This window comes from Macaca nemestrina, chromosome 2 (genome assembly GCF_043159975.1).
Source record: "Macaca nemestrina isolate mMacNem1 chromosome 2, mMacNem.hap1, whole genome shotgun sequence".
Classification (NCBI taxonomy): Eukaryota; Metazoa; Chordata; class Mammalia; order Primates; family Cercopithecidae; genus Macaca; species Macaca nemestrina.
The window spans coordinates 164,693,341-164,716,802 of NC_092126.1; the positions used below are offsets into that span (position 1 = coordinate 164,693,341).

The window sequence follows — 23,462 nt, forward strand, 5'->3', positions numbered from 1 at the left end:
AAGGGTCTCCGAAGCCCACACGTGTAAATGGCCAGCAGCTTCTTCAGGGAGTTCTCCATGGTAGTGTGTTTGAGTCAGAGCTCATTCCACTGACATGGAGCTGATGCAGTGTAATCCCTGGGAAGTGTCCAAAAAAGTACAGTGCTAATGACTGAAGGTGAAATACTTGATGTGCTAACATTTTGCTGAGGATTTTTGCATCTATGTTAATGAGGGATATTGATATGAAGTTTTCTCTTTTCATTGTGTCTCTGCCAGATTTTTCCATCAAGCTGATGCTGCCTTCATAGAATTAGTCAGGGAGGAGCTCCTACTCCTCGATTTTTTTTGAATAGTTTCAGCAGAATTAGTATCAGTTATTCTTTGTATGTCAGTAGAATGCATCTGGTCTAGGGCTTTTTATGGTTGGTAGGTTCCTTATTATTGATGCAATTTTAGAAGTTGTTATTGCTCTATTCACGGTTTCAGTCTCTTCTGATTCAATCTTAGGAGTTTATGTGCTTCCAGGAATTTATCCATTTCCTCTAAATTTTCTAATTTGTGTGCATAGGGTTGTTCATAGGAGTCTCTGAGAATCTTTCTTTTGTATTTCTGTGGGATCAGTTGTAATACTGTCTTTGCCGTTTCTGATCGTGTTTATTTGGATCTTCTCTTTTTTTTTTTTTGTCAATCTAGCTAGCAGTCTATCAATCATATTTATTTTTTGAAGAACCAACTTTTTGTTCCATTGATCTTCTGTATGGATTTTTGCATGTCAGTTTCATTAAGTTCTTCTCAAATTTAATTGTTTCTTCTTTTCTTCTGCTAGCTTTGGGGTTGGTTTTTCCTGTTTTACTTTTCTTTCTTTTTTTTTTTTTCTGTAGTGCCTTAGGCACAAAGTTAGGTTGTTAATATGAGATCTTTCTAACTTCTTGATGAAGGTGTTTAGGGCTGTAAAACTTTCCTCTTAACATTGTTTTAGCTGCATCCCAGAGATTTTGGTAAGTTGTGTGTCTATTATCATTAATTTCAAGGAATTTAAAAACGTCTGCCTTAATTTCAGTGTTCCCTCAGTTATTTAGAAGTTAAGTTGTTTAATTTCCGTGTATTTGTGTAGTTTTGAGAGATCTTCTTGATATTGATTTCCGTTTTGTTTTGTTGTTTTTTTCACCATGGTCCACAGAGTGTTCCTGGTATGATTTTATTTTTTTTGAATTTATTGAGATTTTCTTTATGACTGAGCATGTGTCAATCTTAGAATATGTTCCATGTGCAGATGAGAAAAATGTATATTCTGTGGTTGTTGGGTGGAGTATTCTGTACATGTCTATTAGGTCCAATTGATCAAGTGTCAAGTTTAAGTCCAGAGTTTGTTAATTTTCTGTCTCAGTGATTCATCTAACATTGTCAGTGGGGTGTGGCAGTCTCCCATGATTGTTGTATAGTTGTCTAAGTCTTCTGTATGCCAAGAAGAACTTGTTTTACAAATCTTGGTGCTCCAATGTTGAGCGGGTATATATTTAGGAGAGTTAAGTCATCTTGTTAGATTGTACCCTCTATCATTATGTAATGCCCTTCATTGTCCTTCTTAACTTTTTTCCTTATTTATTATTAAAATTTTTAAAAATTTACTTTATTTCAGTAGGGTTTTGGGGGAACAGGTGGCATTTGATTACATAAATATGTTGTTTAGTGGTGATTTCTGAGATTTTGGTACACCCATCACCCGAGCAGTGTACATTGTACCCAATGTGTAGTATTTTATCCCTTGCCATCCCCCACCCTTTCCCCCAAGTCCCCAAAGTCCAGGGTATCATTCTTACACATTTGCGTCCTCATAGCTTAGCTCCCACAGATGAGTAAGAACATATGATATTTGGTTTTCCATTCCTGAGTTACTTCACTTAAAATAATCGTCTCCAATTCCATCCAAGTTGCTGTGTATGTCATTATTTCATTCCTTTTTATGGGCCAGTAGTACTCCATGGTGTGTGTGTGTGTGTGTGTGTGTGTGTGTGTGTGTGTGTATAACATTTTCTTTATCTACTCATTGATTGATTGATGGGCATTTGGGCTAGTTCTATATTTTTGCAATTGCAGATTGTGCTGCTATAAATATGCATGTGCAAGTACCTTTTTCATGTAATGACTTCTTTTCTTCTGGGTAGATACCTACTAGTGGGATTGCTGGATCAAATGGTAGATCTACTTTTACTTTTGTAAGGAATCTCCACGCTATTTTCCATATTGTCCTTCTTAATTTTTATTGCTTTAAAGTCTGTTTTATATGATATAAGAATAGCAACTCCTGCTCTTTTTTACTTTCCATTTGCATGTTAGATCTTACTCTACCCTTTTACTTTGAGCCTGTGGGTGTCATTACATGTGAGATAGGTCTCTTGAAAACAACAGATAGTTGAGTGTTGTCTTTTTATTCATTTTGCCACTTTTGTCCTTTAAGTGGGGCTTCTGGCCCATTTACGTTCAAGGTTAGTATTGATATGTATGGTTTTGATCCTGTCATCATATTGTTAGCTGGTTGTTATGTAGACTTGATTAAGTAGTTGCTTTATAGTACCTGTGGGCTAGGTGCATAAGTGTGCTTTTGTGGTCGCAGGTGTTGGATTCCATGTTTAGTACTCCCTTAAGGACTTCTTGTAAGGCTTATCTTGTTGAAACATGTTCCCTCAACATTTGCTTGTCCTGACAGAATTTTATTTCTCCTTCACTTATGAAGCTTAGTTTGGTGGGATATGAAATTCTTGGTTGGAATTTGTTTTCTTTCAGAGTGCTGAAAATAGGCCCCCATCTCTTCTGGCTTGTAAGTTCCTGCTGAGAGGTCTGCTGCTAGTCTGACGGGGTTCCCCTTGTAGGTGTCCTGACCTTTCTCTTTAGCTATCTTTAAGACTTTCTCTTTTTCTTCCTCCCCCTCCAACTTGGACTTTTTCTTTTGCGTTGACCTTGCTGAATTTGATGACACTGTTCTTTGGGGATGGTGACTTGTATAGTGTCTGGTCAGGGTTTTCTGTATTTCATGTATTTGCACGTCAACCTGTCTAGCAAGATTAGGGAAATTTCCATGGATTGAATCGTCAAATATGTTTTCCAAGTTACTTATTCTCTCTCCTTCTCTCTTAGGAATATCAGTGAGTCATAGATTTGGTCTCTTTACATAATCCCTTGTTTCTCAGAGATTTTGTTCATTTTTTTAAAGTTCTTTATTTTTGTCTGACTGAGTTTATTTGAAGAACTGAGGCAGGAAAATAGGGTCCAAAGGCAGGGAACATAAAGCCGATTCACACTTCAGCTATAACAGGAAATATCCTCTCCAAAGGGCATACTCTGTAAATGACTTTGTAACTGTAACTTTACTTCATCCTTTTCATTTACATAGGGCATACCCCAAGTAGAGACTATTGAAACTCACAAAAATTCTGTAACAGGGCCTTTGAGCCCCTTTACTCAGGCCCACACTATGGAGTGTACTTTCTCCTTTTCAATAAAACCCTTCATTCCTTCCTTGCTTTGTGTATTTTGTCTGATTCTTTGTTCAAGACGCCAAGAACCTGGACACCATCCACCATGAACAGAACTGGTCTTCAAGCTCTGAGATCTTTTCCTCAACTTGCTCTATTCTGCTGTTAACACTTCAGATTGTATTATTATATTATTTTAAGGAAGTTTTCAGCTCAAGAAGTTCAGTTTGGGGTTTTCTTAAAATGGCTATTTCATCTTTCAGCTCTTGAACCATTTTCTTGGATTGTTTGGCTTCCTTGGATTGAGTTTCAACTTTCACCTGGATGTTGATGAGCTTCCTTGTCATCCAGATTCTGAATTCCGTATCTGTTACTTCAGACATTTCAGATTGGTTAAGAACCATTGCTAGGAAGCTAGTGGGCTCATTTGGAGGTAGGGGGACACTCTGGCTTTTTGAATTGCCAGATTTCTTGCACTGATTTTTATTTCTTAACTGTGGTGTACATTTGAGTACACAGTCAGTTGGCTTCATTTATGGAAGTTTTCAGAGGGCTAAAACTTTGTACAGGGTCTTTGTTAAATTCTTGCTCTTAGTTTCACAGGTGGGAGAATTAGTTTTTTGACATTGTCATTTGGGCCACGATCCAGTAGGTGACGCTTGAGAAAATGGGCACCAGGTTGTTACTCAGCTACCCATCTTCTTTGTGTATCCTCACATTTGCACCTGTGTTCTGTGTTACGAGAGGGAGAGAGGTGACCTCACCAGCTCCACTCTTGAGCCTTGGGGGAGCCACCTCCCATCATTGGCACTGTGCCTACAATTTTGTTGTTGTTGTTATTAGGTCTTTTGGGTGGCGAGGCTCCCTCCAGAAGAGGTCTAGTAGGGAGTTAGGCCACACCCTTATCGGACAAGCCCTGTGGAAGGAGGTATACCTAGGTTCCACACCAGCCTGTGCACCTGTGCAACTCAGCCCTTTCTGCTTTCTGAGAATGTGGACTCCTCCCCAGCTCAAGTGCTGGGCACAGATCCTGTCTTAGCAGTCTGGAGCTACTGGCCACAACCCTGGAACACCAGGACCTGCTTGTGGCTTCCTCCTCCAGGCCCTCAGGGCTGGGTTCTGGGTGCACCGAGGGATATGAAGGGCTTACAAACTGCCAGAATGCACTCAGGTGAAGCAAGGGACCCAGGTTGGGCAGCAGAGCCTGCACGCTTCTGCAGGGCAGCCAGGGAGGAGCCCTGGAAGGTTTGGCTGGCAGGCAAGACTGCAGGACAGATGTGCCCCAGTCCCATGTGGAAGCAAGCCCTGCTTTCTTCCCGGTGATTAGCTGGGAGACTCGAGAGGGAGATGGGCAGCCTGAGGTGGGAGTGGGTGCTTGTGGCTGTGCTCCACTGGAACTACCCCTCACATGCTTGCTGCAGGTCCATTTCTGTCTAATCTCTGGGGAAATGCCCCTGCTAGCTCAAGCATTCGTGAGGGATGTGGGGTCTCCTGCAGCTAGGATCCCAGAGGTCCGTGGTGCAAGTGGGAAGTCCCCCATCCTCTTCACTCACCCTTTCCCTAAGCGCGGTTCGAGGCAGGAAACCAGTCCTAGCATTCAGGCACCCCACGCGAGATTCCCAGCTTCCCAGCTTCCTTACCTTCAGCCTCAGTGTTTGTGCCTTTTCACCATCCACATTTGGTGTCTTTTCTCCAAAGATCTGTTCAAATTATGTTGGTTTAGACAAAATCCTTGTCTTTCTCTGTAGGAGCAGCACTTCCTGGCTGTATCTAGTTGTCCATCTTGCCCACTCCTCTATTTTTATACTTTTAAAACTTTTTTGTTAAAAACAAAGACACAAACACACACATTAGCCTAGGCCCACACAGGGTCAGGATCACTAATATCACTGTCTTCCACATCCATACTTTGTCCCACTGGAAGGTCGTCAGGGGCAGTAACACACAGGGAGCTGTTATCTCCTGTGATAACAATGCCTTCTTCTATAATACCTCCTGAAAGGCCTGTCTGAGGCTGTTTACATTAAATTAAAAAATAAATAAATAGAAGTGTACTCTAAAATAATGATCAAAACATAGTATGATAAATACATAAACAATTACCTTAGTAGTTTATCATTAGCAAATACTGTGTACTGCACACAATTGTATGTGCTATATTTTATATGACTAGCAGAGCAGTAGGTTTGTTTACACAAACTGGTGAATAATGTGTTCCACTAAGATGTTACAATGGCTACATGTCTCTAGGCGATAGGAATTTTTCAATTCTATTATAGCTTATAGGACCACCATCATATATGAGGTCTGTTATCTGAAACATCATTATGTGGTACATGACTCTGTGTGTGTGTGTGCGTGCGCATGTGTATGTATGTGTGTGTGATCTTTGTGGTAAGAGTGTTTGTTCTATAGATCAATTAGGTCAGTTATTCCCAGGAGGGATAGGAAAGGAGGTGGGAATAAATTACTACATAGAAATAGTCTGGCCAGGTGCAGTGGCCGATGCCTGTAATCCCAGCCCTCTGGGAGGCCGAGGCGGGAGGATTACTTGAGCCTTGGATAACATGGCAAAACCCTGTCACTACTAAAAATGCATAAAAATAGCTGGGCATGGTGGCATGCTCCTGTAGTCCAAGCTGCTCGTGAGGCTGAGATGGGCTGAGCCCACGAAGTCGAGGCCGCAGCAAGATCGTGCCACTGCACTCCACCCTGGGCAACAGGATTGAGATGCTGTCCACGCTCCCCCCAAAAAAGAATTAGTCTAGGAAGATAAGTATCTGGAGCAATCAATGAAAGGACCCACAGCTTATGGTGCTATACTTGAATAAGTGGTCAATTTAGTCTGCTTGATTATAGTTTTGTCCTAAAACATAGCCCTAACAATTGATTTTAAGTCTATATAATCTTTACTGGTATTTTTCTTTTTATACTCCCTTGAGACAAAATAACTTTTTTGTTTGTTTTATATTTGAAAACCTTACTTTTTATGTAGATTTAGTCATAGAAGCATGCTAAGTTGATGGTTTTAGAGAAAGTTTACCCTCCTAGATTCTTCCCTTAAGATTTCAGTAAAGTTTAATTTTTTGTTAAAAATATTTGAACATACAAACACTAAAGACTAAACACAAACTGAATTTGATATTGCAACCAATGAAACTTACAGTGACATTAATCTGAAATATTTCATGATGAGCATGATTGCTGTTGAACTTTATGAAATTTAAAGATAAATATTGAACTTTGATGTAATTTATCTGTGGAAGAATAGTATAGATGTAACCCATAAAACATGTTATTGTATTGATTGTAAGGATGTTATCGAGGATAGGATTTAATTCATTATGTATTATTTTCTGTATCAATACTCATGGAAGATTTTTCTCTATTCTTATAACCTGTAATAGTTCTGCTGGTTATAAACTATTGTTTTATTTACCTTTTAGAGACTCTGTATTTTATAACCGATCATATTCCTCTTCACATTGCCTGCCAGGAATCTCAGAGCCAGACTTCTGGCCAATCTGTAGTTAAGTGTGGAGGATATTATGGCATAAAGTATATGTCCTAACTTCACATTTTATCTTACTTTTATGTTGCCACTTTTTCTTACCTATTACATTTTACAACTTATTATATTCATTTTAGTTTTTGGTAAGCCATTACATTTCAATTAGCAAGAGGTCTGAATAAATAAAGTGAATATAAATAATTACAAGTGGAAGGTGTTTACATAGTCAGATTTCAGGACTGGAGCTAACTATAGGCAAACTAAATGAAGCAGGAAGTTTCTCTATCTGAAGATCTCAGGATTCTGAATGTAGGAGGGATTAGAGGGTTAGGCTTTATAATTTCTCACATTGGAGTTTCCTACATTTCAGGTCGTCTGGGTACTGTGACCTCAAACTCCCTTTTTTCCCTATTCTTCATTCTCACTGCTTACCTTGGCTTCACAGGCCAAGAAGTGTTTCTTGTCCCAAAGGAGGTTTCTTGTCCCAAAATATATTTCATAAATTTCCACCAGACACAGATTTATTTGGACAAGCAAATACCCATGGAAGTAGTAAGATTTAAATCTTCCTACCTGTCATCACAAGTAGGTGTGAGTAAGTAACAGCATCATAAAACTGAAAGGGTCTTTAGAAATCCCAGACAACTCTCATTTTATAAGTAAGGAAATTGAGGCTCCCTGTGGTAAAGTAATGTGCCAAAGGGCATACAGTTTGTAATTGCTGAAAACCAGGACTAGAATTCCTAAATACAAATCCAGTGTATGTTAGAAAATGGCTTTTTAAAAGAGCTGTAAGACATGGGACAGTTCTTTATATCTTTATGTATATTTAGTCCATGCTTAGTATATATAAAATACTCTACCAAAGGACTGTCACCTTTGGAGCTGGTACGGACCCACGCTGCCCTTGTGGATTCAGTATTCACCTAGGTATTATGGTCATGATAATGATTGAGTAGAGCACAAAGAAGCAGAATGGGAAAAAGAATATCTGGAACAAGAAGCAATAAAAAGTAGAGGGAAAAGAAGTAAAGGATAAGATTATGAGGAGAGGCAAGGCAGATGGAAAGATAGAGACGAAAGTAGAAGTAAAAGAAATAGGAGAATAAAAATGAGCAGATGAGAAACAGATGAAAAATGGGATTGTGAGGATGAAAAGTAAGAAGGAGATAATAAAGAATAAAATATGAAAGATATGAAAAATACTCCCTAGACAGTCAAATGCTCAATCAGCTGTTGTAAATAACAGGTGAAACAACACATTACACAATTAGTGTTTAAAAACATTGAGTATTCATTTTACTTTCTAAGTTACTGAGAGGCACCAATATATTGCCCTAAAATGAAAGTTAATACATTGAAAAAAAAATTAAATAAACCCTGAAACTTTTTGGGTAAAATTTTAGTAGGAGGAAATTCATTAATATATTAATAGATTTTTTGATTTGCAGGGAATTAAACTGGGATAAAAAGCAACTGTCACCCTGGGTCTGGGCTATCTTTCTTTAAAGATGCAAATTAAGCATGGACTTTCAAATAGTACTTAGGATAGGAAAGTTACAATTAGCTGCTATAATAATTGTGCTCTTTGGTTCTTTCTTTGTTTCACAGTGGCTTTAATTAAAGGTCTAGTTATGTAGGAAAGTCACATTAATTATTCATCTGCAAACATTTACATAGACTTCCCTGTTCCCCTTCAATAAAATATCAACTTCACATCTCCATAATTTAATCAAAATGACTAAAAATACACCATCTCAGGCTTTTGCCCCTCCTCTCTGGGCTTTGTCTCTTCAATGTTACTTGTTCTTGCAGAAGACTTCCCACTGTTATTAAGAAATAAGAGAAGAAAATCTGTCGGCTGAAATTGTATGGATAGTGTTTACTTTTTTGCACACTGTCATATTGATTGGTACAAAGCTGTGGTTTGCAAATGTCCATAATTTTTTTGGAGTAACATGAGAGGGATCATAGAATTGTGGTATTATTAAAAGCCAATATGATGCTAGAATATATTAATAGAAGCATATTCAAGAATAAAGAAAAAATGTTTCCCATAATCCTCAGAGTGTAAAGAATCAAAGCTTCCATTACTAAGCACAGAAAAATTATAAAAGGGAAACTTCTAGGAGTTTCAGCTAAACAGTTTAGGAGTCATATGTAACATTAGAAATATGATTTAAGAAAAATTGCCTATGGAGGCAGATATGCAATTTGATAGATAAATAATTACTTAGTAGGGTTGCAATTTGACCTAACCCTTTTTAATTTCCTTCCAACTTTTATTTTAGGTTCAAGGCAGTACATGTGCAAGTTTGTTACATGGGTAAATTGCATGTTGCTGGGGTTTGGTGTACAAATTATTTCATTACCCAGGTGGTGAGTGTAGTACCTGATAGGTAGTCTTTTGATCCTTACCCTTCTCATACCCTCCACTCTTAGGTAGGCCCTCGTGTCTTTTGTTCCCTTTTTTTGTATCCACGTGTATTCACTGTTTAGCTCCCACTTACAAAAGAGAACATGTGGTATTTGATCCTTAATTAATTTGCTTAGAATAATGACTTCTAGCTGTATCCATGTTGCTGCAAAAGACATTATTTCATTCTTTTTTATGGCTGCATAGTATTCCATAGTATATATGCATCACATTTTGTTTATACAGTCCACCACTGATGGGCATCTAGGTTGATTCCTGTCTTTACTATTGTGGATAGCACTGCAATGAATACACATATGCATGTATCTCTATGAAAGAATGATTTACATTCCTTTGGGTATATACCCAATAATGGGATTGCTGGATTGAATGGTAGTTCTCTCTTAAGTTCTTTGAGAAATCTCCATACTGCTTTCCACAGTGGCTGAACTAACTTACGTTCCCATCAACAGAGTATAAGCATTCCTTTTTCTCTGCAGCTTCACCAACACCTGTTATTTTTTAACTTTTTTTTTTTTTTGAGACGGAGTTTCACTCCTGTCACATAGGCTGGAGTGCAATGGTGTGATTTCAGCTCACTGCAACCTCCTTCTCCTGGGGTTTAAGTGATTCTCCTGCCTCAGCCTCCCGAGTAGCTGGGATTACAGGTACCTGCCACCACACCCGGCTAATTTTTTGTATTTTTAGTAGAGACGGGGTTTCACCATGTTGATGAGGCTCGTCTTGAACTCCTGACCTCAGGTGATCTGCCTACTTCGGCCTCCCAAAGTGCCAGGATTACAGGCATGAGCCACCCGCCTGGCCTATTTTTTAAAACTTTTTAATAATTGTCATTCTGATTGGTGTGAGATGGTGTCTCATTGTGGTTTTGATTTGTATTTCTTTAATGATTAGTGATGTGAAGCATTTTTTCACGTGCTTTTTGGCCACTTGTATGTCTTCTTTTGAGAAATGTCTGTTCACTTCTGTTCTGTCCTTTGCCCATTTTTAATTGGGGTTATTTGTTTTTTGCTTGTTGATTTGTTTAAATTCCCTATAGATTCTGGATACTAGATCATTGTCAGATGCATAGTTTGTGAATATTTTCTCCTATTCTATAGGTTGTCAGTTTACTCTGTTGATAGTTTTGTTTGCTTTGCAGAAGCTCTTTAGTTTTGTTAGGTCCCATTTTTCAATTTTTCTTTTTGTTGCAATTGCTTTTGGAGTCTTCATCATGAAATCTTTGCCAGGGCCTATGTCCAGAATGGTATTTCCTAGATTTTCTTCTAGGGTTTTTATTGTTTTAGGTTTTACATGTAAATCCTTAATCCATCTTGAGTTAATTTTTGTAAATGGTGAAAGGAACGCATCCAACTTCAATCTTCTGCATATGGCTAATCAGTTATCCCAGCACCATTTATTGAACAGGGAGTCCTTTCCCCTTAGCTTGTTGTTGACTTTGTCAAAGATTAGACAGTCGTAGGTATGTGGCTTTATTTATGGGTTCTCTAACCTGTTCCATTGGTCATGGTCTCTGTTTCTGTACTAGTACCATGTTGTGCTGGTGTTCCATTTGTCATGGTCTCTGATTGTGTACCAGTGCCGTGCTGTTTTGGTTAATGTATCCTTGTAGTATAGTACTTGACGTCAGGTAGTGTGATGCCTCTGGCTTTGTTCTTTTTCCTTGAGATGACTTTGGCTCCTCAGGCTCTTTTTTGGTTCCATATGAATTTTAGAATAGTTTTTTTGAGTTTTATGAAAAATGCCTTAGTTTGATAGGAATAGCATTAAATCTGTAAATTGCTCTGAGCTGTATGGCCATATTAATAATATTGATGTTTTTCTAGTCATGAGCATGGAATGGTTTTTCATAGGTTTGTGCCATCTCTGATTTCTTTCAGCAGTGTTTTGTAATTCTTGTTGTAGAGATCTTTCATCTCACTGGTTAGCTGCCTTCCTAGGTATTTTATTCTCTTGTGAATGAGATTGCATTCTTGATTTGGCTCTCTGCTTGGACGTTATTGGTACATAGAAATGCTACTGATTTTTGTACATTGATTTTGTATCCTGAAACTTTGCTAAAGTAAATCTAGGAGCCTTTGGACAGAGACTTTGGGGTTTTCTAGGTATAGAATCATATCATTTGTGAAAAGAGAGAGTTTGACTTCCTCTCCTTTCTATATGGCTGCCTTTTATTTCCTTCTCTTGCTTGATTGCTCTGGCTAGGACTTCCAGTGCTATGTTGAATAGGAGTGGTGAGAGTAGGCATTCTTGTCTTGTTCCAGTTCTAAGGGGGGAATTCTCCCACCTTTTGCCCATTCAGTATGATGTTGGTTGTGGGTTTGTCATAGATGGCTCTTATTTTGAGGTATATTCCTTTGATGCTTGGTTTGTTGAGGGTTTTTAACATGAAGAGATAATTGAATTTTATAAAAAGTTTTTATGCATCTATTGAGATGATCATTTGGGTTTTGTTTTCAGTTCTGTTTATGTGATGAATCACATTTGTTGATTTGTGTATGTTGAATCAATCTTGCATCCCAGGAATAAAGCCTACTTGATCACAGTGGATTAGCTTTTTGATGTGATGCTGGATTGGGTTTGCTAGTATTTTGCTGAGGATTTTTGCATCTATGTTCATGAAGGATATTGGCTTGAATGTTTTTGTTTGTTGTTGTGTCTCTGCTAGGTTTGGTATCAGAATGATGCTAACTTCATAGAATGAGTTAGGGAGGAGTCCTTCTTCTCTTTGTTTTTTTTTTTGGAATAGTTTCAGTAGGATTGGTACCAGATCTTCTTTTATGTCTGGTAGAATTTAGCTGTGAATATATCTGGTCCAGCGTTTTTTCTGGTTGGTAGGTTTTTTATTACTGATTTAATTTTAGAGCCAATTATTGGTGTCTTCAAGGTTTCGATTTCTTTCTGGTTCAATCTTGGGATGTTGTATATTGCCAGGAATTTATCTGTTTCTTCTAGGTTTCCAAGTTTGTGTGCAGAGGTGTTCAAAGGAGCTCCTAAGGAATTTTTGTATTTACATGAGGTCTGTGGTAATGTCCTGTTTGTCATTTCTGATTGTGTTTATTTGGATCCTCTTCTTTCTTTATTTGTCTAGCTAGTGGTATATCTATCTTACTTATTCTTTTGAAGAACTATCTTTTGGTTTTGTTGATTCTTTGTATTGTTTTTTTTTTTTTTGCATCTCCATTTCATTCATTTCAGCTTTGATTTTGGTTATTTCTTTTCTTTTGTTAACATTGGTATTGGTTTGCTCTTGTTTTTCTAGTTCCTCTACGTCTGCTGTTGGGTTAATTTGAGATCTTTCTAACTTTTTAATGTGGGTGTTTAACACTATAAACTTTCCTCTTAACACTGCTTTAACTGTGTCCCAGAGATTTTGCTATGTTGTATCTGTACTGTCATTATTTTCAAAGAATTTGTTGATTTCTGCATTGATTTTATTGTTTACCCAAAAGTCATTCAGGAGCAGATGGTTTAATTTCCATGTAATTGTATGGGGTTGAGAGAACTTTTTGGTATTGATTTCTTTTTTTATTGCACTGTGGTCCATGAATGTAGTTTGTGTGATTTCTATTTTTTAAAATTTGTTGAGAATTGCTTTATGGTCAAATATGTCATCGGTTTTAGAGTATGTGCCAAGTGCAGATGAGAATGTGTATTCTGTTGTTGTTGGGTGGAGTGTTCTGAGATGTCTGTTAGGTCCATTTGGTCAAGTGTCAAGTTTAGGTTCCAAATATCTTTGTTAGCTTTCTACCTTGATAATCTGTCTAATATTATCAATGTGGTGTTGAAATCTCCCACTATTATTGTATGGTTATTTAAGTCTATTTGTAGGTCTCTAAGAGCTTGTTTTATAAATCTGGGTGCTCCAGTGTTGGGTTCATATATATTTAGGTGACCTAACTCTTAAAGTTACATTGGCAAGCAATTAAAGGAGTCATAAAAGATGGTAGTGGGAAAAATATGGATATTGTAGTATTAGCTGAATCTGAGTTCAAATCTCAACTTTGGTATTTAGTATTGCTCTGATTTGGGGACAGTTTCTGATTTTTAATAAGGCGTATTTGTTAATCTTGATAGATAATGCCTTAGCTCAGGATCATTTTCTTGTAACAAAGAGAATCCAACTCAAGCTAGATTAAATGTAGTGAACTTACTGTACGGAAACAAAGAAATCTCATGGAAGACATGTGCTAAATATAGCCAGATCTTATGGAAATTGGAAAGATTTTAGGCAACTTTTCTTTTCTTGGAAGATTCTCCTAGAGTCTCTTATTTTTGCTTCCTGTGTAAGACTTGTATTTCCTGAAGAAACTAAAGAATACCTAAATAAGTAGAAAGACATTCCGTGTTTGTGAATCAAAAGACTTAATATTTTTAAGATGGCAATCCAAATCAACCTAGAGATTCAACACAATCTCTATCAAAATTCCAGCTGTTTTGTTTTTGTTGGGCACAAATTGACAAGCTCTGAAATTCATATGGATATCATGGAGGCTCAGAGTAGCCAAAACAATCTTGAAAAAGAAAAATGAAGTGGGAAGACTCACACTTACTGATTCCAAAACTTACTATAAAGCTAAAGGAATCAAGACAATGTATCTCTGGCATGATGATGGACATATAGATCAATGGAATATAATTGAGAGTTCAGAAATTATATATATGCTCATATATATGGTCAGTTTATTTTTGACAAGGATGTCCAATTATTCAATGGGAAAAGAATAGTCTTTTCAACAAATGGTGCTGGGACAACTATATTTCCAAATGTAAAATAATGAAGTTGGACCCCTACCTCACACCATATACAAAATTTAACTCAAAATTGATCAAAAGCTAAATATAGAAGCTAAAACTATAAAACTCTTAGAAGGGATAATAGGTCTAAATCTTCATGGCCTTGGATTAAGGAATGCTTTCTTAAGTATAACACCAAAAGCACAGGCAACAAGAAATAATAGATAATTTGGACTACATCAAAACTAAAAATATTTGTGCATTAAAGGACAGTATCAAGTGAAAAGATGACACACAGAATGGGAATAAATAATTACAAATTATGTGAGTAGGACTGTGGCCATGGTCATTTGTGCCCATTTTGCCTCTTAGCTCTTTCTAGTCTTTCAGGACTTCATCCTCCTCTCAGAATTTTTTTTCTAGTTATTTCATAGAAGCTGTATGATTCTGGTGTTTCACATGTGCTCATGAATACTTCTATCTGTGTTATTTCACTCTTGTGTAAGCCTCCTAACGCAAGCCACCAGGGAGAAACATTTCTCCCAACAGCTTTTTTTGAGGATGCTACTCAAGTGGGTATTGCTGTTCTCTACCTACTGTAGGCCAAAAGTATGTTCATGGTAGGGTTGGAGGAAAGGGAAAATAATCTCTGTGATTTTGTATTGCACATGATCACTTGGACAGAAAAGTAGCTATGTTATGGTCAGAGCCTCCTGTCATGCATATACTTCCTTTAGCCTTTTTCCCTAATACTGCTCTTGGAGGAATTTGAACCCATCCACCAGTATAAACATGGAGAGAAATGGCACAGCATCTTGATCATTGTCCCCAATTTCCTCTTGTCTTTATTCCACAGGTGCCTCTATACTACTCTATATTCACTTAGGAAAAAAATTCAAAACCCCAAAACCCAAACCTAAACAAAGCAAACATCATCAATAACAAAAAACAAAAAAGGGATGAATAAAAAACATGCACATAAACTCTAAATGTAGATACTTGAATGTTACCTGCATATCAGAAGATGTGATCCTTAGCTGTTCAGATAGAACACAATTTTAAAAATCATCTTAAAGTAGTTAAATTTTGAGACTGCACAAAATATCCTTAATCGGTAGTTATTATGGTGTGCTTGCTTAGTCACTTCAACTCCCATCACTTTATACATTCTTCCATTATGTATTTCAAATATATATCAATATTCTAATTAGAACAATATTATAATACATTATTTCAGACATAGGTATAATTACCAGCAATTCCTATATGCAGGCACCCAGGAAAAGTGGTAAGTCCTTTTGGTTGAAGATTCATTTATTTTTGTTTTCAGTTTTCAAAAGAGTAAGGAAAAAACACATCTGAAATTCTTGCTGAGGGCCTGGGATTAAAAATTATATAATCTGCTTTAGTCTAGAAGAACTGTGATAAAGGGAGTAAAGCATGAGCTCTAAAGTCTAGAACATCTGAATTCCAACTTCATTTCTTATGTATTCTTGATCAAGTTTGTGAGCTTCAGTTTCCTCCTTTGTAAACAGAATATATTTCCCAATGTTAAGGAGATGCTGCAAAGTGCCTAGCACCTAGTAGGGGCTCAACAGATGTTAGTTCCTCCTACCCATTGCTTTTTCTTACAGGGTTGTCTCATACTCGAGTGAATCATTGCTATATGGGAGTTTTAGAACTGGGAAGAAATAGGTTTCAATTTTTATTGCCATGACAACAGAATTCGAGAAGTAAAAAATTTTCTCCTGAAACAGTGAACAACTGTTAACAAAGTAGCACCTTTTTAATTGGTGGCAAGTATGTGATTTTTTTCCCCCTTTTTGCTTCAACTAGTTTTCCTAATTTTATTTGTTTATTCTGAAAGGACCAAAAAGAGAAGTTGGTTTTTGAATTTCTACTTACTGTGAAAATATTGACAGTAATATCTAGCACTTTTATATCACTTACACTGCTGCTTGCAGGATATTGTGGAGGGTACCTGGGGTTATTATTATCTGAAATTAGGCCTTTCCATAACCAATATATGTATTTGTCAGATGTCTTTAAGCCATAATTATACTATATTCATAAAATCTCAAAGACTACAATGGTCATGTAGTATTTCCTTCACCCTCTCAAGAGGCTCATTTCCAAAAGGATTTTTCTACTTGTTGTTTCAAAATACCTAATGTTGACTCAATTAATTTCCATGGCAATATATTTCAGTCACTGATTTTTTTTTGTGGTCTTGATTACCAACCCAGCCTACTAAAATGTAAGCGTGTTGTCTCTCCTCTCTCTACCAAAGATATAGAAAATAACCATTGTCGACCAGGCGCAGTGGCTCACACCTGTGATCCCAGCACTTTGGGAGGCTGAGGTGGGTGGATCACAAGGTCAGGAGATCGAGACCATCCTGGCTAACATGGTGAAACCCCATCTCTACTAAAAATTCAAAAAATTTAGCCGGGCGTGGTGGTGGGCACCTGTAGTCCCAGCTATTCGGGAGCCTGAGGCAGGAGAATGGCGTGAACCCCGGCAGGCGGAGTTTGCAGTGAGCCGAGATTGTGCCATTGCATTCCAGCCTGGGCGACAGAGCGAGACTCCGTCTCAAAAAGAAAAAAAAAAGAAAAAAAAAAAAAAGAAAATAACCATTGTCACTCATAAATCATACCTTTATATGCTCTAATTACATGCTTTACTTAAGAAAGACTCTTAAGTTATGATCTCTTTTTTAGAATAAAGAAACCATTGTCCTTTTATCATGTGAGTCAGTACGAAGCTATTTTAAAATACTGTTCTGCTTAAAGCTTATTTTAAAAAAGTTACTTTGAAAGCTAGAGTCCTCAAAAGCAGTTTGGCAGAGATCAGTAAATAAATTATTTACTGAAAAATTTCTTATTAGAGAGAAGAACGGAATGACAGAGAAACGTGTTGCCGGTAAAATTACTTCCTTCTCATTGATAAAGGACCACTACAGATATGGAAGTCGTGCTGCTAGCATGCAAATGTGAAATGGCCTAATGTTCTTTGGGCTTTTGATAAGTACTTGGAGCAGAAAATAATTTTTCTCTTGTGCAATTATAAAGAGGAATTTATTAGTCAGATAAGAAAGAAGCTAAAAGAAGTGCTAAGAATGGAACTGTGGCAGAGATTGCTAGCTGCCTACCTAATATCCATTTTCTCTTTTTCTTTGCTATGACGTTTTCATGGGGGCAATAATGTACTCAAGTTTAAAATATTACATTTCCAAGCCTCCCTTATAGATAGAAGTGGACAGATTAATATGGTTTAGGTCAATGACATAAACAAATGGAAGTTTATAGTTAGGACCTCTGCAAATACTTCAAAAGTTGGTGATCCACTGTTGGTATGCCTTTTCTGCTCTGTGGATGGTCTCCTTTCTCCTGCATGAAACATGATAGGCATGATAGGTGAAGACCCATTTATCTTGTAGCAGTGAGGGAAAGCTGAGAGAACCTAAGTACTTCAGCCTAGACCTCAGCCTTGTAATAGTTTCTTAGATGCAGTCAGTATTGCTTAAGATTGGCTACTCATTAGAATCTGCTAGGAATATTGACTTCTACTAATGGGTAAGATGTATATAGATTGCAGCAGGCCAATGTTTCCATTGCAATGGCCAAATAAATTATGAATTTATTTTTAAAGGTATCAGATACCTGTAAAAGCAAGTTTATAATACTAAAATCCTAGAGAGGGAAGAACCTAGAGAGGGTAGGTGAATGAGCAAATGCCTCCCTCTGGGGCCTTGGCCTGTTCTGGGCATGGATTGAGTATCTTGCTTGATGTAAGTAGAGGGACTTTATGGAGACCAAAATACAAGAAATAGTTTTTAGTGGTCGTGCAGGGTTAGAATGGAAAAGAGGAAACTTGAAGCACTTTAAATGCATATCTGATTTTTCCCCACAGTGTGTTAGCCAATTTTTGGTGTTGCACAGGGAGCTGAAGAGCTAAGCTGAAAGCTTCTAAAAGGCAGAGTGAAATTCCCTGCAGTCTCATGAAACTTGGGAAACAAAGACCCACCAAGGGAGGGGACCTTCCTTAAATATACAGCTGATTTCCTTCTGAAGATATTGGCTAGATTTTAAAATGTAGGAGGCAAAAGGCTAAAGGTGGGCTGAGGACCTTGGAAGGGCAGAGCTGGATCTACAGTTTGTCAGAACTGAAGAAATGGAAAGCTCACCAGGATTTCCATAAGAAAACTCACGAGAGCCTGAGGGAAAGAGGTGAGCCAGAGGTAGACTTGACTTTTATTAACACTGAAACTCAGCTCCAACCGGTTCAGTAATTGGATTGAGGTGATCAGCCAACCACTCATCATATATGTTAGTACAGTACAGAAGAAACTCTTTGGTGAAAGATAACATTACTTGGAGTTTTGTATCATTTTTTAAATACATGGAGCTTAGTATACAATAAAAAGCTACTAGATTTACATTGAGGCAAGACAAATAGGATCTATAATAAAAAAAAAAAGCAGACAGTTATACTAGGGCCACATGTGGTCCAGATATTGGAATTTGCAGACAATAAATTTAAATAACTGTGATTAATATGTTTAGAAAATAAAGGAAAATGTGGACTACTAGATAAAATGATGGAAAATTTTGCCAAATAATAGAAATGATATAGATGTTTAAAATTAACAAGTATAATATCTGCAATCAAGAACTCAATAGATAGGTTTTATGGACACAGCAGAACACAGATTAAGTGAACTAGAAGACAGTTCAAGAGAAAATATCCAAGTTGAAGCACAGCAAGACAAAAGGATCAAAAGAACAAACTGGAGTATAGCAAACAGGTATAGTGGTATGATGACAATCCAGTTCTCTGGGAAAAATAAAGTATCAACTTGCAGTGTTTGCTGACTGTCATGGTGTAGATACTGTCACCATGGATGATTTCAAGCTACCAATGATTTAACAACAATCTCACAGAATTCCTGAATATTTAACCATTGGCTCTGACAAGCTGATATGAGCTGCTCCAGCACACCACTTTGTATGAATCGTACTTAGAATCTAAAATATGTTTAATTAGAGATCCAGAGAGAAGATAGAGATGGGAAAGAAGGAGTTTTTCAAGAGATTACAGCTGAGAATATTCCAAAATCTTGAAAATAAATCAAGCCACAGATTAAGGACCACAGCAAATTATAAATATGATAAATCCATAAAAGACTATATGTAGGCATATCATCATGAAACTGTTGCAAACCAAGATATAATGGGCTAGATGGTGACACTCAAAAAGATATGTCCATGTCCTAACAAATGTTACCTTGTTTGGAAAAAGGATCTTTACAGATATAATTAAGAATTTTGAGATGAGATCATCCTGGATCAGTTAATCCAGGTGGGCCCTAATTGTTGTCTGCCTGTTTCACCATGATAAAAAAAGAAATACAATTACTTGTATTAGTTATGAAAAAGGGGACATTACTATGTATTTTACAGATCTCAAAGTTTCAATAAATTATGATGAAATGGATGCATTTTTAAAAAATACAACTAACCAAAGCTGATAGAAGAAGTAAAAAACCTGAAGTATTATGTTTATTTAGAAGTTAGCTGTTAAAAAACAGCCCTCCCATGATGAAAATTACACATTCAATGAATACACAAGTAAATTCTTCTAAGAGTTTGTGAAATTCTCGTGAAACAAATATTTCACAATTCTTTTATAAAACAGAATACTACAAGGAATGCTTCCTTGCTGCTTCTTTTTTTTTTTCTTCTTTGACAGAGTTTCACTGTCACCCAGGCTGGAGTGCAGTGGTGCGATGTTGGCTCACTGCAACGTCCACCTCCTGGGTTCAAGCAATTTTCCTGTCTCAACATCCCGAGTAGCTGGGATTACAGATGCATGCCACCGTGCCCATCTAATTTTTGCAATTTTAGTACAGAGGGAGTTTCACCATATTGGTCAGGCTGGTCTCAACATCCTGACCTCAGGTAATCCACTTGCCTCGACTTCCCAAAGTGCTGGGATTACAGGTGTGAGCCACTGCCCCGGCCTGCTTCCTCATTTTTTGTGAGGCCAGCATAATTTTGCTTCTAAAACCTGACAAGGAAATTACAAGGAAGGAAAATTATAGACCACTGTCTCATGAAAGTAGATACATTAAAAAAATCCAGTTATATGTAAAAAACATATCCCATGATGATGACCAGGGAGATTTCACAGATACACTGATGGTTTAGTATTCAAAAAAATCAATGAAGACTATATATTATCAAGAAAAAGTGACAGGTGACATTATCATTGCAACAGATACAGAGAAGGTATTTGAGAAAATTTAGTGCACATTAATGATTTTTTAAAATCTTGGCAAACTTGCAATAAAATGGAATGTTCTTAATTTGATAAATATATCTATTAAAAACCAATGTGATACATCACTTGAAAAGATGAAATATTCAAAACTTTCTCTCTGAAATTGGGTATGAGTCAAAGAGGCCAGCTACCAACACTTACATTCAACATATTCTGGAGGTCTCAGGAAATACAATAAGGCAAGAAAAATAAGTGAATAAAGATTGAAAGGGAAGAAATAAACTTATTTTTACATGACATGATTGTGTATGTAGACCATTCAAAAGAATCTATAGTCAAACTATTAGAATCAATAAGTGAATGTAGTAAGATTTTTGGAAACAAGTTAGATGTATAAGAGTTAATTTTTTTGTATGCCAGCAATAATCAAATAGAAAATTAAATCTGAAAAACAATACTATTTATAATTGCATCAAAGAATGTCACATACTCGCAATAAATTTAATTAAAAAGGAACAAGAAACTACAAAATATTATTGCGAGAAATGAAAGAATCCTAAATGTATTGATTGATATGCCATGTTCTTGGATTGGGAGCCTTAATATTATAAAGATATTTTGTCCCAAATTAATCTATAGTTTCAGTACAACCCCAATCAAAATCCCAGAGATTTTATTGTGTAAATTGAGGTGCTGATTCCTAAGTTCACATGGAAATAAAAAAAAAATGAGCAGCCAAAGCCATCTTCAGAACAAAGCTGGAGGACTTATACTACCAGACATCAAGACTTAAAAACCTACAGTGTGTAGGACAGTGTGGTATTGGGATTAGGATGGAGTAATTGACCAGTGAGAACAGAATAGAGGGAAAACCCCCTACACATACTCAGCCATCTACTTTATGACAAGGGCTGTGCTGCAGTTCAGTAAGAAAAAGCCTTTTTAGAAAAATGATGCTTAGTTACATTCAATATTTTGGCTATTCCTACCTAATACCATTTATAAAAATTAAATCCATATGGACGGCAGATATAAATGTGAAAAGTAAAACAAAAAAGCTTTTAGAGTAAAATGTAGGAGAACTTCTTTCTGACTTTGTTGTAGTCCCTGATCTGTGATCATTTTATTCCGACTCAGGGTTCCTCTGGCACACCAGTTTCCGTGGCATCTCAGAGTCCCCTTCCTCCTTTCAACCAGGAACCTAACGCTACTCTGCACTTTCTGGACCACTATAATGGAACATGGGCAACTCCATGAGACCATCTTTTGGCCTACTCATCAAGACATTTTCCCAACCATCACTCTTCCACAGCTCATTTGCTAAAATGCAGCAGTGCCTTCTTGCACTACTACACATTACAGAGAAAGTGAGGACATTCACGTTTGACCTCCTGGCCTCTTTATTTCTCTCCCTGGTTCCTCTTTGAAAAGTTTTCCTTTCCTTCTTGCTAGGGCTGGAACATCATCTATATGATATCCTCTGATTTGTATTCAGGAAGACATGATATAACACCTTTGTGTGAATACATCTGACTTGTCTTTAGATATTTTAAAAGGAACTATTGAAATTAAAAACAAAACTATACACTATAATAACAAGAACACAACTAAGTAAGACGTCCCCTATCTTGAAGCCTGGCTAAGAGAAAGTATTTTTGCATGGGAGTAAAAAATGAAACCATCATACTTAAAGCAGAAGAATGACTTTTTTTTTTCGAGGTACCTGCACTGTTCATGTCTGTGCACAAAAACAAAACAAAACATAACAAAAAAAACCCTCATGGCTTGTCCTCAAAAGGGAAAATTTTCAAGAAAACATGATTTACAAAGGGAAATTAAAATGCAGAGTTCTGTTTCAAAATATCTCCATTTTTTCACCTGTTCCAAAAATTATCCACTTACCCTTTGCCTAGCCAAGCATTAGTCTTTGTAGAGGAATCATGTCTTCGGGGAATTCGTTCCAGCTTTCTTTGATTATGTCAAATTGTTCTGTTACAGGTCCATTCAGAACTCAGCCCCTCTCCTTCATACCACTTTTCACATTTGTCTGTAGAATTATGTGGTAAATTTCTGCCTTTTCCACTAGACTGAAGGTTTCATAAGAGCAAAGACCTATTGATTTTTTCTACTTCATGTATTATCACCAGTATCCTGGACAAAGCCTGGGAGATCGTATATTCTCAAAAAGCACTGTAAAACCCAATCCAGTGTACCCCATTAAAAATGAGAATGAATATATAATTCTATTGACAATTCCTGTCCTATGTTTAGTCCTTTTCTCATAGTGCGGGGAGGGGAGTTAAAGGGAGTGGAGGCTAAAGTGGAGGATGTGGTGGGGTGAATGAAGTTAGAGGGTTAAATCCTTCCTAATCCTGCCTTGAGAAGCAGAGGGTGTGTTCCTGTATATCACAGCCCAGTATTCTTGCATCAAGCTGATGAAACAAGTGTCAGTTCACTGTTCCTGGTATCACTGATGCAACCCTGGAAGTACCAATCAATATAGGACACAGAAACATTTCCATCAATAGCTAAGCTTTAGTTTGAAGTGCCACCTTGCTAAACCATAGCTGGGACATAAATAGATGCAGATTCAGCAACAGGATTTCTGTAATTCTTGGCCATCTTGCTAGGCAGTTTATTACCCCAATCATTTTAGAACCTCATAATAATATGACTGTATATTTTGCATGCTCTGACTGTTTAATTTCCACTCAACACATCATAGCAGAATTTTTATATAGTTGTTGAATTGATGAAAGACTGCACAAGAGCAGTGCAAATTCAATGGAAGGACAGAGTGGGGTTGGTTGTGAGGCAAAGGCATTTGTGGAAGCGATAATATTTTGCAGTCTCTCATTTCAAAGGTCTATACAGAGGTATTCTCAGTTTATTCTGGGGAGGTATCTTGATTCTCCACATTAAATTAAATTCAAATATTTGCTTATGGCTGCAAAATACAATGCAGTGAACTATTTGGGTGGAAATATCAAGTCAATGGATCTTTTATCCCCATGATGGCAAACTTTCAAATAAAACCAAT

General features: G+C 37.0%; 1 protein-coding gene and 1 long non-coding RNA gene across 4 annotated transcripts in view; both read left to right on the top strand.

Moving 5' to 3' along the window:
* Positions 1-23,462, top strand: part of LOC105470347 (immunoglobulin superfamily member 11) — a 268,851-nt gene that overhangs the window by 99,188 nt on the left and 146,201 nt on the right. The window lies entirely within an intron of this gene.
* On the top strand, positions 12,592-21,802 carry LOC105470349 (uncharacterized). The gene is made up of 2 exons (XR_980455.3): positions 12,592-18,369; positions 21,560-21,802. It is a non-coding gene; the product is annotated as an uncharacterized lncRNA (long non-coding RNA).